Consider the following 14,946-nt stretch of genomic DNA (forward strand, 5'->3'; position numbering starts at 1 on the left):
TTCTCCTGAACCACTTATCAGTGTATTTTTATTTCTCTGAAGCCATGACAGGAGTCTCTATCATCATGGGGACAAAACCAGTGACACCTCGGTTTCACTGAAACTCAGGCAAACCTCCCACTGACTTCAAAACCTAAACCAGATCTTCACCACCAGCCTTTGATTCCCAGCTTGCGTTTCATAAAAATAAATTATCCTCACATCCTCATAGACAGAGGACTAAAATAAAGCACTATTTTACTTTCAGTAACGGCGATTGGGAAGCACAGCGTGGTAGCTTGAATTACTGTGGCACATAACAAAGAGAGGATGAGTTTACAGGGGAACGTGCCAGCCTTATGAAGTATTCATGGATCCGGTGTGTGCTGCATCTCCTGATTGAGACCTTACTCACCCTGTCACCTCCCGCTTCTAGCTCACACCACCAGTAAAAATGCTGATCTTCTCAAGATGCAGAAATAAATAAATATCTGTCCTGTTATCTATCTCTTCTGATAGTTGTGGGCGTCTACCGGGAGGCAAAACAGGGGTGCCTGAGTGTCCTGGTTCCAGCTGGGACAGAGTTAACCTTCTTCCCAGTAGCTTGGGGGTGTGCTGTGTTTTGGGTTTGGTGTGAAAGGAGCGTTGATGGCCCATTGATGCTTTGGCTGTTGCTGGGTGGTGCTTGCACTGGGGGGAGCACAGCCAGGGTGGTGGACCCAGCTGGCCAATGGGGTATTCTATACCATGTGACATCATGCTCAGTATAAAAACCAGGTGTGGGGGGGGGCTCGCCCGCCCGTTCGTGACACGCGGTCAGCGGTCGGTGAGCAGTTGCATTGGGCATTGCCTGCTTTGTGTATTCTGTTATTGTTGTTGTTCTCATTGTTATTCTTACTGTTCTACTTCGTTTTATTTCAAGTATTAAACTGTTTTTATCTCAACCCAGGAGTTTTCCTACTTGTGCCCTCCCAATTCTCTCCCCCATCCCACTGGAGGAGGGGGGGGGAGGTGAGCGAGTGGCTGCATGTGGTTTCTTTGCTGACGACAGTCCTTTTTGGCGCCCAACATGGGGCAGCGAAGGGTTGAGATAACAACAGATTAATTAGAGCATATTAAGGAATTTATATCTGGTAACATATTAATTTGTTCTGCACCATGCTCTTGTTTTTACTGTACCTGTTAAAAATTGGAGTTGGGTTTTGTAGTCTGCTGTGCTCTGCAGTGATTAATGATGTTTTGCCTGGGAGATTTGTTACTAAAACGCTGGCATTGGGGGTTATTTGGTATTTGGGATTTGTAATGAAGCCATTACTATATTTCAGGTACCACCTCATGGAGACCGTTAGCAATTATACCTTTTCCTCTGAGAGATTTTTTATGGAGGAAGTAGAGAATGGCTCCCTCACTACCTTCCTCTATGATGTCGTCTCCTTTGTTAAAATAACTTGTCAGTACCTTGAACATCCCTGGGTAGTTAAGATACATCTATTGGTACTCCTTGGGAATATTGTTGTGGTTTTATCCAAGGTTAGTAAGCAATATAAGAACGTCATCCAGAGATCTGCCCCAAGGCTGGATAGTTATGAGTGGCAGGGCGAGTGGGATAGCATGGGCAAATGCCTGGGACGGTGGGCACCCCCAGTGTTCTGGAACTTCACCCCTGAGCAAGTGCAGAATCCTGAAAAATTAGTAGAATATTTGGAAGAAGTATGCTGTCACCCTGGCCATCCTAGGGAGACACAAATCACTGCAATGTGCTGGGGCCTGGCCCATGCCTACCGAGCCCTATTTAACACCACTCAGAACCCCCAAGGGGAAGGAAACGTCTCTGCAGCTGATGACAAAGCAACAGGCCCTGCGTCTCTACCGCACCCCCCACGGCAAGCACAGCGGCTCCCTCGCCCCCCAGGGCAGGCACGGCAGCTACTCCGCCCCCTGCAACAGAGAACCAACCCATGCCGGTATCAGTCGACCCTATACAAAAGAGAAAATGCACAAGAAAATCAGCTCGTCTAGTAAGGGATGAAGATGAACCAGGGCCATCACGAGAACAGGAGGAGGAGGAGGAGGAGGCGGAACCTGTAAATGAGATGGTGACCACCCGATCCCTATCCCTGGGTGAGCTGCAAGATATGCGAAAAGACTTCAGTTGTCGTCCAGGCGAGCACATTGTCACCTGGCTGCTCCGATGCTGGGATAACGGGGCCAGTAGCCTGGAATTAGAGGGTAGGGAAGCCAACCAGCTGGGATCCCTTTCTAGGGAAGGGGGCATTGACAAAGCAATTGGACAAGGGGCACAAGTCCTCAGCCTCTGGAGGCGAATCCTCTCAGGTGTGAAGGAAAGGTATCCCTTCAAGGAAGATGTTATATGCCACCCAGGCAACTGGACCACAATGGAGAGAGGTATCCAGTACCTGAGGGAATTAGCCGTGCTGGAGGTGATTTATGATGACCTGAACAACGAGCAGTTATCCAAAGACCCAGATGAAGTCAAATGCACCCGACCCATGTGGCGGAAGTTTGCACGGAGTGCACCAGCGTCACGTGCCAACTCATTGGCAATAATGACCTGGAGAGATGGAGAGGAACAAACAGTGGATGAACTGGCTGGCCAACTCCGGCAATATGAAGAAAGTCTCTCTCCCTCCCTACGGGCCTGTGTCTCTGCTGTGGAGAAACTGTCTCAGGAGGTCCAGCAACTCAAAGAGGATATGTCCTGCTTCCCCCCTGCACGGGCCAGCGTCTCAGCCATTAGGAGCAAACGTCCCTCTGCTCAAGAGAGGACACATCGTGGGTACACACCCCAGGGCACCCTGTGCTTTTACCTGCGTGACCACGGAGAGGACATGAGGCAGTGGGATGGAAAATCTGCCTCAGCCTTACAGGCACGGGTACATGAGTTGCAAGGAAAAACAACCACAAAAGGGGGTTCTTCCAGGAAAACTGCTGCCCCAGTCTCCAGCGAGCAGTTCCCCAGACAGGGTAGAAGGACTGATTCCACTTCCGACCTTAACAAAGGGACTTCTGATTCACACTTACAAGAAGTGGATAGTGAATATGATGACCAGGACTAGAGGGGCCCTGCCTCCAGCCAGGTGGAGGAAAGGGACAACCGGGTTTACTGGACTGTGTGGATTCGATGCCCTGGCACATCAGACCCACAGGAGTATAAGACTCTAGTAGACACTGGTGCACAGTGCACCCTGATGCCATCAGGCTATAAAGGGGCAGAACCCATTTGTATTTCTGGAGTGACAGGGGGATCCCAAGAGTTAACTGTATTGGAGGCCGAAGTGAGCCTAACCGGGAATGAGTGGCAGAAGCACCCCATTGTGACTGGCCCAGGGGCTCCGTGCATCCTTGTCATAGACTACCTCAGGAGAGGGTATTTCAAGGACCCAAAAGGGTACCCGTGGGCTTTTGGTATAGCTGCCCTGGAGACGGAGGAAATTAAACAGCTGTCCACCTTGCCCGGTCTCTCGTAGGATCCTTCTGTTGTGGGGTTGTTGAAGGCCAAAGAACAAGTACCAATCGCTACCACAACAGTGCACCGGCGGCAATACCGCACCAACCGAGACTCTCTGATCCCCATCCATGAGCTGATTCATCGACTGGAGAGCCAAGGAGTGATCAGCAAGACTCGCTCACCCTTTAACAGTCCCATATGGCCAGTGCGAAAGTCTAATGGAGAGTGGAGACTAACAGTAGACTACCGTGGCCTGAACGAAGTCACGCCGCCACTGAGTGCTGCCGTGCCGGACATGGTGGAACTTCAATACGAACTGGAATCAAAGGCAGCCAAGTGGTACGCCACAATTGACATTGCTAATTCGTTCTTCTCCAACCCTTTGGCGGCAGAGTGCAGGCCACACTTTGCTTTCACTTGGAGGGGCGTCCAGTACACCTGGAACCGACTGCCCCAGGGGTGGAAACACAGCCCTACCATTTGCCATGGACTGATCCACACCGCACTGGAACAGGGTGAGGCTCCCAAACACCTGCAATACATTGATGACATCATCGTGTGGGGCAGCACAGCAGAAGAAGTTTTTGAGAAAGGGGAGAGAATAGTCCAAATCCTTCTGAAGGCCGGCTTTGCCATAAAACGAAGTAAGGTCAAGGGACCTGCACAGGAGATCCAGTTCTTAGGAATAAAATGGCAAGATGGACGTCATCAGATCCCAATGGATGTGATCAATAAAATAAAAGCCATGTCCCCACCAACTAGCAGAAAGGAAACACAAGCCTTCTTAGGCGTGGTGGCGTTTTGGAGAATGCATATCCCAAATTACAGTCAGATTGTAAGCCCTCTCTATCAAGTGACCCGGAAGAAGAACGATTTCAAATGGGGCCCTGAGCAACAACAAGCCTTTGAACAAATTAAACGGGAGATAGTTCAGGCAGTAGTCCTTGGGCCAGTCCGGGCAGGACAAGATGTAAAGAATGCGCTCTACACCGCAGCCGGGGAGAATGGTCCTACTTGGAGCCTCTGGCAGAAGGCACCAGGGGAGACTTGAGGTCGACCCTTAGGGTTTTGGAGTCGGGGATACAGAGGATCCGAGGCCCGCTATACTCCAACTGGGAAGGAGATATTGGCAGCATATGAAGGGGTTCGAGCTGCTTCGGAAGTGGTTGGTACTGAAGCACAGCTCCTCCTGGCACCCCGACTGCCGGTGCTGGGCTGGATGTTCAAAGGGAGGGTCCCCTCTACACATCATGCAACCGATGCTACGTGGAGTAAGTGGGTCGCACTGATCACACAACGGGCCCGAATAGGAAACCCCAGTCGCCCAGGAATCTTGGAGGTGATCACGAACTGGCCAGAAGGCAAAGATTTTGGAATATCCCCAGAGGAGGAGGTGATACGTGCTGAAGAAGCCCCACTGTATAATAAACTACCAGAAAACGAGAAGCAATATGCCCTGTTCACTGATGGGTCCTGTGGCCTTGTGGGAAAGCATCGGAGATGGAAGGCTGCGGTATGGAGTCCTATACGCCAAGTCGCAGAAACTGCTGAAGGAGAAGGTGAATCGAGTCAGTTTGCAGAGGTGAAAGCCATCCAGCTGGCCTTGGACACTGCTGAACGAGAAAAATGGCCAGTGCTTTATCTCTATACTGCCTCATGGATGGTGGCAAATGCCCTGTGGGGGTGGTTGCAGCAGTGGAAGCAGAACAACTGGCAGCGCAGAGGTAAACCCATCTGGGCTGCCGCACTGTGGCAAGATATTGCTGCCCGAGTAGAGAACCTGGTTGTAAAAGTACGTCACGTAGATGCTCACGTACCCAAGAGTCGGGCCAGTGAAGAGCACCAAAACAATCAGCAGGTGGACCAGGCTGCTATGATCGAAGTAGCTCAGATAGATCTGGACTGGCAACATAAGGGTGAATTATTTATAGCTCGATGGACCCACGACACTTCAGGCCATCAAGGAAGAGACGCAACATATAGATGGGCTCGTGATCGAGGGGTGCACTTGACCATGGACACTATTGCACAGGTTATCCATGAATGTGAAACATGCGCTGCAATCAAGCAAGCCAAGCGAGTAAAGCCTCTTTGGTATGGAGGACGATGGTTGAAATATAAATATGGGGAGGCTTGGCACATTGATTATATCACACTCCCACAAACCCGACAAGGCAAGTGCTATGCTCTCACCGTGGTGGAAGTAACCACAGGATGGCTGGAATCATATCCCGTGCCCCATGCCATCGCCTGGAACACCGTCCTGAGCCTTGAAAAGCAAGTCCTATGTCGACATGGCACCCCAGAAAGAATTGAGTCAGACAACAGGACTCACTTCCGAAACACCCTCATAGACACCTGGGCTAAAGAGCACAGCATTGAGTGGGTCTATCACATCCCCTATCACGCACCAGCCTCCGGGAAAATCGAACGATACAACGGACTGCTAAAGACAACACTGAGGGCAATGGGTGGTGGGACATTCAAGCATTAGGACACTCATTTAGCAAAGGCCACCTGGTTAGTCAACACCAGGGGATCTTTCAATCGAGCTGGCCCTGCCCAATCAAAACCCTTATGCACTGTAGAGGGGGATAAAGTCCCTGTCGTGCACATAAGAAACATGCTGGGGAAGACAGTCTGGGTTACTCCTGCCTCTGGCAAGGGAAAACCCATTCGTGGGATTGCTTTTGCTCAAGGACCTGGGTGCGCTTGGTGGGTGATGCGAAAGGATGGGGAAGTCCGGTGTGTACTTCAAGGGGATTTAATTCTGGGTGAAAATAGCCCATGAACTGGATTGTATGATGTTAGTTACTATATAATACTGTATGTCATCACTTCTATGGTTACTCTATGCCATATTAACAGTATTACAGTAAGAATCACCCAGGTTAATGTAGGATGAACTCTGATGAAACCGAGCAAAGTGCAGCGATGATAGAACCGGACGAGCGCCCAGAACTGGCCTCAGCATGCAAGAGCCCAACACCACACACCATCTCTCCTGCCCTGCAAGACTGTTACGACAGGTGGAACCCGAAGTCATGGACTAAATGAACTCAATGGACATTTTAGAGGGATGGCCCATGGACTAAGGTAATAATATCTCTGTGTGTGTATATATCAAAAGGCAGGAAAAGTGGTGATGACTAATTGGAATGTATTGGAAAATGTGAGACCTGGGCATGATGTAGATGGTACAGAATAAGGGGTGGATATTGTCCTGGTTCCAGCTGGGACAGAGTTAACCTTCTTCCCAGTAGCTTGGGAGTGTGCTGTGTTTTGGGTTCGGTGTGAAAGGAGCGTTGATGGCCCATTGATGCTTTGGCTGTTGCTGGGTGGTGCTTGCACTGGGGGGAGCACAGCCAGGGTGGTGGACCCAGCTGGCCAAGGGGGTATTCTATACCATGTGACATCATGCTCAGTATAAAAACCAGGTGTGGGGGGGGGCTCGTCCCCCGTTCGTGACACGCGGTCGGCGAGCAGTTGCATTGTGCATCGCCTGCTTTGTATATTCTGTTACTGTTGTTGTTCTCATTGCTATTATTACTGTTCTACGCCATGCAGACTCCCCCCGATTGGGACTCTCGTGAAGCACCAAGCTTGCTGAATGGGTTCCTTGTGCCACAGGCCCTGGGCTTATCAGAGATGCTGTGGGGACAAACATCCCTCCTCTTGCCAGGGGAGCTCTGTCCCCACAATTAGAGCCGCGTGGCTGCCTAGGGACAAGCACCCGCTTCATCGTGTCCCTCTGGACAGCCACATCCTGCTCAGAGACAATGCTGGCCTGGGTCGAGGACGAGGGCATTGAAGGGACACTCCATGGGGACAGGGGCCTTTGGTGAGCTGTGGCCAAGTCCCGGGCAGGGGCAGGGCAGGAGCCAGAGCCTTGTTGGGGACGGGGTCACTGGGACCCACTGTCTGGGGGCAACTCTGCAGAGTGGGAGCCGTGTTGTCTGGGAGGGCACAGTGGCCCCAGGCAGCGGCAGGGTGAGGGCCGGGGCAGGGGATATTCTGCTCTGTTCTCTGCTCTGGGGAGGCCATGTCTGGGACTGGACCAGTTTGGGGCCTGCAGTGCAAGGGAAATGGGGTGGGCTGGAGCTGGGCACTGTGACCACCCCAGCACTTCCTCCAAGCCGAACCCTTGTGTCCCAGTGCCCAACATTCACCAGTGCTCCCCATTGCCTCCACTGACTGAAGATCCCAGTCACCCAGCTGTCCCCATTGCCCATTCCCCAAGTTGTCCTCCTACGTCCCAGTGTTCCCAAATCCCAGGGTCCCAGGGGTCAGTCCCAGCCCCCCATTTACCCAAGGGGCTGGAGAAGGGCCAGAGACAATTCTGCTTAGAAACCCTTGGTTTGAGGCTGGCGTCATCTCTGGGGGAGTCCCAGAGGGAAAGGCTGGCCTGGGAGGTGAGAGGCACTGCGAGATGGCAGTGCTGGGAGGTGAGGGGCACTGGGAGCTGGGGGGATCTAGCTTTGGGGGGCTGTTGGAGGATGGTTTCGTGTTGGAGCAGTGGGTCATCACCGTAGGGTTTCCGGCTGTCAGAGGCGCACTGCCCGTCCCCCTCACCACCCGCAGATGCCTGGGCCCTTCCATGTGCAGCTGCCCCTTGCAGGAAGCTGGACTGATGCCGGGGAAGGTGGCTGGATCAGTGCCGGAGGCTGAGGCGACTCTGTGCCAGCGCTGGGCTTGCTGCCAGGGCTGATGTCTCTGCCAAGCCTGGCTTTGCCCTGGGGGCTCTCGGGATGGGCAAGGAGGAGTCCTGGGAGGGATAAATCGGCCCCTCGCCTTCTCCAGCTTCACCCAGCACTCGCCACACTGCAGAGGAAGATGAAGGTCGCAGCGCTCAGCGTGGCCCTGCTCTTCACCATCCTGCTGTGCACCCCGGAAGATGCTCAGGTGAGTCCCCACTGCCATGGGGAGGGCCTCAAGGCTGGGGATGGGTCTTGGCTGCAGGACGTCAGCTCTCTTGCAGAATGAAATTGCAGTGGTGAGCCTGAAACCCCTTGACATGGCCTCTCCCTTTCCCAAGCAAGGAGCTCCTCCAGGCTCCCCTGCACCTCCAGCCCTGGGCAATGCAGCTCTCTCCCTCCCTCCCTCCATCTGTTCCCCCCTTCCCCCGCAATTAAACTTCCAGAGCTAGAGTTCCTCAGAGAGTGGTCAGACCTGTCCCTTCCCTAGGAGGGTTCACTGTAAAATCCTGTGAGGGCTCTTGTCTTGGTGCCCCCACATCTCTCCCTTTTGGCCTTCCCCATCCCATCCTTTTGTCCCCCTCAGACATGCCCTCCCCGGGATCTCCTCCGTGTCCTATCTAGGGTCCCCAAATGCCCTCCCACTGATCGTTCCCAATGCCTTTCTTTCAGTCTTCCCCCTCAGTCCTTTGCCTTTCATCCTGTCCTCTGCGGTAGTGTCCCCGGATCCCCTTCCTTGAAGTCCCACTCCCAAACATTCTCCCAGTCCCTTTCGTTTTGTCCTCTGCAGTCCTCTTCCTTCTGCCCCCACCAACCACCTCGCTTGCTCCTCCACTTGAATTTCTTTACCCCTCACTTGCGTCCCACGCAGTCCTGTCCATTCAACGCCCCCAGCCCAGTCCCTTGGGGTCCGCTAATTCACCCCAGTGCCCTGTCTTTGGGTGCCCCCCACCCCCATCAGCTTTGGAGACCCCGAATTCCCCACGCTATCCGTGTCTCCATCCCCACCCCTGGTCCCTGCATGAACAGGTATCCCCAGTGAAACTTGGAGGAATGGGGCTGGGGGGAGCAGAAGGGATTTTCCCCCTCAGACCAAGGGGAAGCCATGGGCCTGGGGGGACTGGGGACACCTATGCCCCACCCACAGCCGCACCAAGGTCCAATCCAGACCACACCTTTGCTCTCCTTCCCTAGGCATTCTTCGAAGCAAGTGGAAGTTATAGCCGGCAAGTAAGTAGTGGGGTGGACTTGGAGGGCATCCAGTCTGGGGAATGGGAGGGCAATTTGGTCCTCCCATCCCTTGCTGGGACTGGGGACATCCCAGTGACCAGTGAGGTCTCACGGTCTCTCTACAGGTGAGCTACAGTTTTGGGCGAGTGAAGAGGGCTGAGGTAGGTGAGTTCTGCTGGCTCCAGACCCTCCCGTTGCATGGCCACGACACTCCAGAGCATCCCAGCATAGGCCCCAATAGACCCCACTGCAACCCCAGAGAACACCCTTGCACCACAGTGTTTTCCCAGGGAGGCCCCTTTCCCCAGGGCCCCCATTGCCTTCCCATCCATCCCATTACAACCCACTGCACCCCAGGATGTCCCAGTACACAGCCACCCACCCAGGTGGGCCCCTTCCCCAGGACGCCCCCTGCTTTCTGTGCACCATCATGGAAACTCATGTACCCCATTTCTCCCTGGAGGCACCTTCCCCAAGGACCCCATTGCTTTCCCCTGCCTCCCACTCCACCCCAGTGTACCCAAGCATGTCCCCCCACCACTAACCCTCCCTTTCTCCCCAGCCCCTTCTGGCTGACCAGGCGGCGGAGCTTGTGCGCCGTAGACGCGTGGCTGCAGCTGTTGATGTCTAGGTGAGCAGCATCAGGGCGTCTCCAGCCCCGCAAAGGATCCTGGGCGCCAAGGGATTCCTACACCCTCTCGGGTGGGCAGAACTTGAGTATGGGAGAGGGAAACAGAGGGGACTGTCCATGATCCATGTCTCAGGGTGAGCTGGACAGAGCTGCCCCCATGCCTTTCCTGGCACCCAGTGGGGCTCTACAGGCCCAGAGGGTCACCGTGCAGGCCAGGCAAGGGCTCTGGTGCCATACAGACCCCCAGGATCACCTTGAGGGGTGGGCAGGGCTCTGGGAGCTTTAGGGGCATCCTGGGCTAATGACACACTGGGCGAGGGGCTCTGGGTGCCATATGGATCTCAGGAGAGCCAAGTCCTGTCCTGGGTATATTGAGGGCTCCAATTCCTGTCTCCTTCCCCAGATCCCTGCAGAGAGAGACGGTGGGGGCAAGGCCCCTCTCACGTCCCAGCAGACACTGGGGGGTTCATTTTGGGCTCTATCTTTCAGGACTGGAACTGGTGGTGACATCCCCCTCCAGTGGCATGAGGAGATGATCATACCTGGATGACCCCACCTGGACCCCTGGGAGGCCTGGGCCATTTCCCTCTAATGATCAATAAACCCCTTCAGCAAAGCTACGCTCTGTGTGTCCGTCGGTGTCCTTGTCCATGTCCCCACCCATGTCCCCTCTCCTCTGCCAGCGCCCAGATGCCTGGGTTGTTTCTGGCTGCACCACTGCCATGAGCAGAGTGGCTGAGGGACCCCGGATGCCAGGGGTGTCTCTGTAAAGGAGATCCCCTTCCCACCCACCGTGTGCCTCCAGATAAGGGCACATTAGGGCAAACTGGGGTGTCCCCCCATGAGGCTGGGAGAGGTAAGGGGCAGATGGTGCCAACCTCCCAGTGTTTTGGAGGCACAGCGGGAAATACGTTCTTACCGGGGCTCTAGTGAGCACCATCCCCCAAACAGCACAATTTGGTGTCAGGACAGGAGAGGAGCGTGGACAGGCAGCCTGGACGCCTGGCTGCTCTGCCCCACTCTGGGAGGGGTGGTGGTTCCCTGCCCCATGGGTTCACCACTCCCGGGTTCACCACTCGCAGGTTCACAGGAGATTTCTGAGCTCCACGTGCCCATGTGCCTTCCTGGACCTCCAACCCACACCCTTCTCTGGGGTACCCCCCATCACAGGCCAGGAAGGCAGGTCATGGGCACCAGATGCTGGACAGACCTCTCCCTGTCCCCCGCCATGTGTGGCTCAGCTTTGCGGGACTTTGTGTTCATGATCTCTTGGCTGTGGTTTTGTCTCTCCAGGCATGCACTGAATTACCACCGACTTTTACGATAGGAATTTTTCCCTCGCCCCACTGCATGTGATGGGCTTATTGGGTCTTTTCCAACCTAAATGATTCTGTGATTCTATGATTCTATGATTTCATGTCTTCAGCAGGGTCGACTGCAGGGGAGTATTTCCCAGGGGGCTGGGGGTTACCTGAGAGTCTCCAGGGCAGCAGAGTGCAAGCGGCACTGATGGGCAGTCTAGACTCTTTCCAAGCAAGAGGGCTCAAGTGTGGTTAGTGTCTCCCATGTGGAAGCTGGCCCATCCCTTTGATCCCTACCCACGTCCCCTTGTCCCTAATGCTCTTAGTTCTGTGGCTGCAGGTCTATATTCTCATTTGTCATTGGTGTTATCACTAACACCATTATTTTTTGGCCATGAAACAACCCAGATGAGAGTCCTTGAACACCCCAACTCAATGCAGACCCTGGGCTCGTGGCTGCACGGCTGCTTTGCTCAAGATGGGCAGTGTTATTACTCATTCAGTAGTCTTTGCTCTGCTACTTCTACTCACCAGAGACCTTTGCTTGAGTGTTACAGAGAGGTAGCTTCTTCTCTGAACAGCGGATAGCTTCTTGGCATCATCTCCTGTGTCTTTGTCTCTGTGGCAGAGTCCAGAGATGAGGATGAGGGCATTGGTCACACCAAAGAGAAACTGCGGATCCTCACAGCCCTCCTGGCAATGTTGTCATGTTTCCAAAAGGAGTACCACTGCTCCTCCAGGCCTTTATCGACTGAACTAGCTGCTTCTCGGCTCAGGCAGTTCTTCAAGACTAGCTCTGTCCAAGAGGTGCTTCACATTGCACTCCATGCTTGCTCTTCCTCTTATGGGTAAGGGTGCCTTCACGTGGAGTAACAGGGAACAACGATTGTGTTTAACTTTTGCAAACTCTAGTTGACATACAGAGGAAGAGGCAACAATTTCTATACAATTTTGGCTCTTCTTTTTTTTTAATGAAACCACAAAATAAAAAAAAAAAAAAAGAGAGAAAGACTGATTCTAATATTTCTTGGGAGTTGATTCTTACACAAAAAGCACCTCTTAGAACATAGATTCAAGTCATGTGCTTGTGACCTTTATATGTCTTCTATGGGACTCAAGGGACTCAGGTGTCTCCTAAATGACTTCTTCTTGAGCGCAGTGTACACAGGAGGGGGCACTTGTTGGCTAAAGAGAAGTCTGTGTTCTGGTGGGGCTCTGCAGAGCCCTGACTTGCATCCAGTGCTTCTGGACAGTCTCATTAATGACTGAAGGGATGGAGGGGGCTCTTTACAGAATGAGTCTGGGCAGGTTTGAAAGCAGTTTGGATGAGAAGCTCAGAATTTGAAATTGTGTTGTAAAATTGGAGGAAAGAGACTAGTCTGTTCTCCGTCTACACTACGAGTAAGAGGGGCGAGATGGCAGCAAAGAGGACTTGTGTTTGACTACAGTTTCTCCCAGGAAGGATGCGGAAACCTTGGAACAGAGTCATGGGATTGCTCGCGCCCCTCCTGGCACTGAAGCTCTCCCATATGCCTCTCCACTGCCTGAGAAAGTCCTTCAGGACGAGGAATAGTCTGCTTTGGGGAGTAGCAGTAGCAAGACAGGGCTTCCTTCATTTCCCTCCTGTCCTTTACAGGTATCTGACCCAAGGGTTACAATGCCACGTGTGGTATAGCATGTGGCACTTCTTATGACTCTCTTTACCCATTATGGTAAACCTGATGGAACAAGGTGTCAGGACAGCTCAACATCAAAAATTGCAGCTTATACATCTATATTACACTTCCCTGCTACAGCCTTTGCCCTCGTCTGTATTGCAAAGGCCTCTTTAATTTTATGAATTGGTTTGTGCAGAAGGGAGTATGAATTTAGGAAAAAAAGCCAAACAGTAAGTAATAAAGCCATGGAATCACAGAACCATGGAATCACAGAATGGTTTACGTTGGAAGGGACCTTTAAAGATCATCTAGTTGCAACCCCGCCCACAGCAGGGACATCTTCCACTAGCTCAGGTTGCTCAACGCCCCGTCCAACCTGACCTTGAACACTTCCAGGAATGGGGCATCCACAACTTCTCTGGGCAACCTGTTCCAGTGTCTCAGCACCCTGATCATAAAAAATCTCTTCCTGATGTCAAATCTAAATCTTCCCTCTTATAGTTTACAGCCATTACCCCTTGTCCTATCACTACAAACCCTGGTAAAAAGTCTCTCTCCATCTTTCTTATAAGCCCCCTTTAGGTATTTGTCATGGTGTAACCCCGATGGGCAGCTAAGCACCATACAGCCATTCACTCACTCGCCCCACAATGGGACGGGGGAGAGAATCAGAAGGGTAAAAGTGAGAAAACTAATGGGTTGAGATAAAGACACTTTAATACATAAAGTAAAAGCTGCACGCTTCATTCACTACTTCCCATTGGCAGGCAGGTGTTTAACCATCCCCATGCATAATAACTACTTGGGAAGACACATGCCATAACTCTGAATGTGCCTCCCTTTCTTCTTATCCCAGCTTTTATTTCTGAGCATGACATCGTAAGGTATGGAATACCCCTTTGGTCATTTGGGGTCAGCTGTCCCAGCTGTGTCCCCTCCCAAATTCTTGTGCATCCCCAGCCTACTCGCTGGCGGGGCAGTATGAGGAGCAGAAAAGGCCTTGATGGTGTGCAAGCACTGTTCAGCAAGAACTAAAAAATCCCTCTGTTACCAACACTGTTTTCATTGCAAATCCAAAACATAGCCCCACACTAGCGACTATGAAGAAATTTAACTCTGTCCCACTCAAATCCAGTACAGTATTGAAAGGCCGTGATAAGGTGTCCCCAGAGCCTTCTCTTCTCCAGGCTGAACAACCCCAATTCTCTCAACCTTTCTTCATAGGAGAGGTATTCCAGCTCTCAGATCGTTTCCGTGGCCCTCCTCTGGACCCACTCCAACAGGTCCGTGTCTTTCCTGTGCAGGGGGCTCCAGAGCTGGACACAGTGCTCCAGGGGGGGTCTCACAAGAGCAGAGGAGAGGGAGAGAATCACCTCCCTCGACCTGCTGGCCATGCTTCTTTTGATGCAGCCCAGGAAACGGTTGGCCTTCTGGGCTGCGAGCACACATTGCCGGCTCACGTCCAAGTTCTCATCCACCAGTATCCTCAAGTCCTTCTCGGCAGGGCTGCTCTCAATCCCTTCATCCCCCACACTGTACTGATAGTGAGGATTGCCCCAACCCAGGGGCACTTGGCCTTCTTGAACTTCATGAGGTTTGCATGGACCAACCCCCCAAGCCTGTTGAGGTCCCTCTGGAGGGCATCCCTTCCCTCCAGCCAATCAACTGCACCACTCAGCTTGGTGTCGTCTGCAATCTTGCTGAGGGTGCACTCAATCCCACTGTCTATGTCGTTGATGAAGATATAAAAGAGTATTGATCCCAGCACGGACCCCTGATGGACATCATTCGTAACTGGCTTCCACTTGGACATTGAGCCATTGACTGTAACGCTTTTGAGAGATGCTATTGATAATGCAGATAGCGCTGCTGATGCCATAGCAGATGCAGATACCATTCCAGATGTAGATACCATTCCAGATGCAGACACCATTGCAAAGGGGGTTGCAGATTCAAATACCACTGCAGAAACCTTTGCATATAC

At 52.7% G+C, this 14,946-nt stretch overlaps 1 protein-coding gene and 1 long non-coding RNA gene across 2 annotated transcripts in view; both read left to right on the top strand.

The window, feature by feature from the left end:
• The window catches only part of LOC142076355 (uncharacterized), an 801,642-nt gene that overhangs the window by 25,469 nt on the left and 761,227 nt on the right, over positions 1–14,946 (top strand). The window lies entirely within an intron of this gene.
• LOC142076345 (uncharacterized) lies at positions 8,335–9,527 on the top strand. Its single transcript, XR_012671147.1, has 3 exons — positions 8,335–8,350; positions 9,337–9,372; positions 9,498–9,527. It is a non-coding gene; the product is annotated as an uncharacterized LOC142076345 (long non-coding RNA).

Source organism: Calonectris borealis, unplaced genomic scaffold (assembly GCF_964195595.1).
Source record: "Calonectris borealis unplaced genomic scaffold, bCalBor7.hap1.2 HAP1_SCAFFOLD_44, whole genome shotgun sequence".
In the NCBI taxonomy this organism is placed as follows: domain Eukaryota; kingdom Metazoa; phylum Chordata; class Aves; order Procellariiformes; family Procellariidae; genus Calonectris; species Calonectris borealis.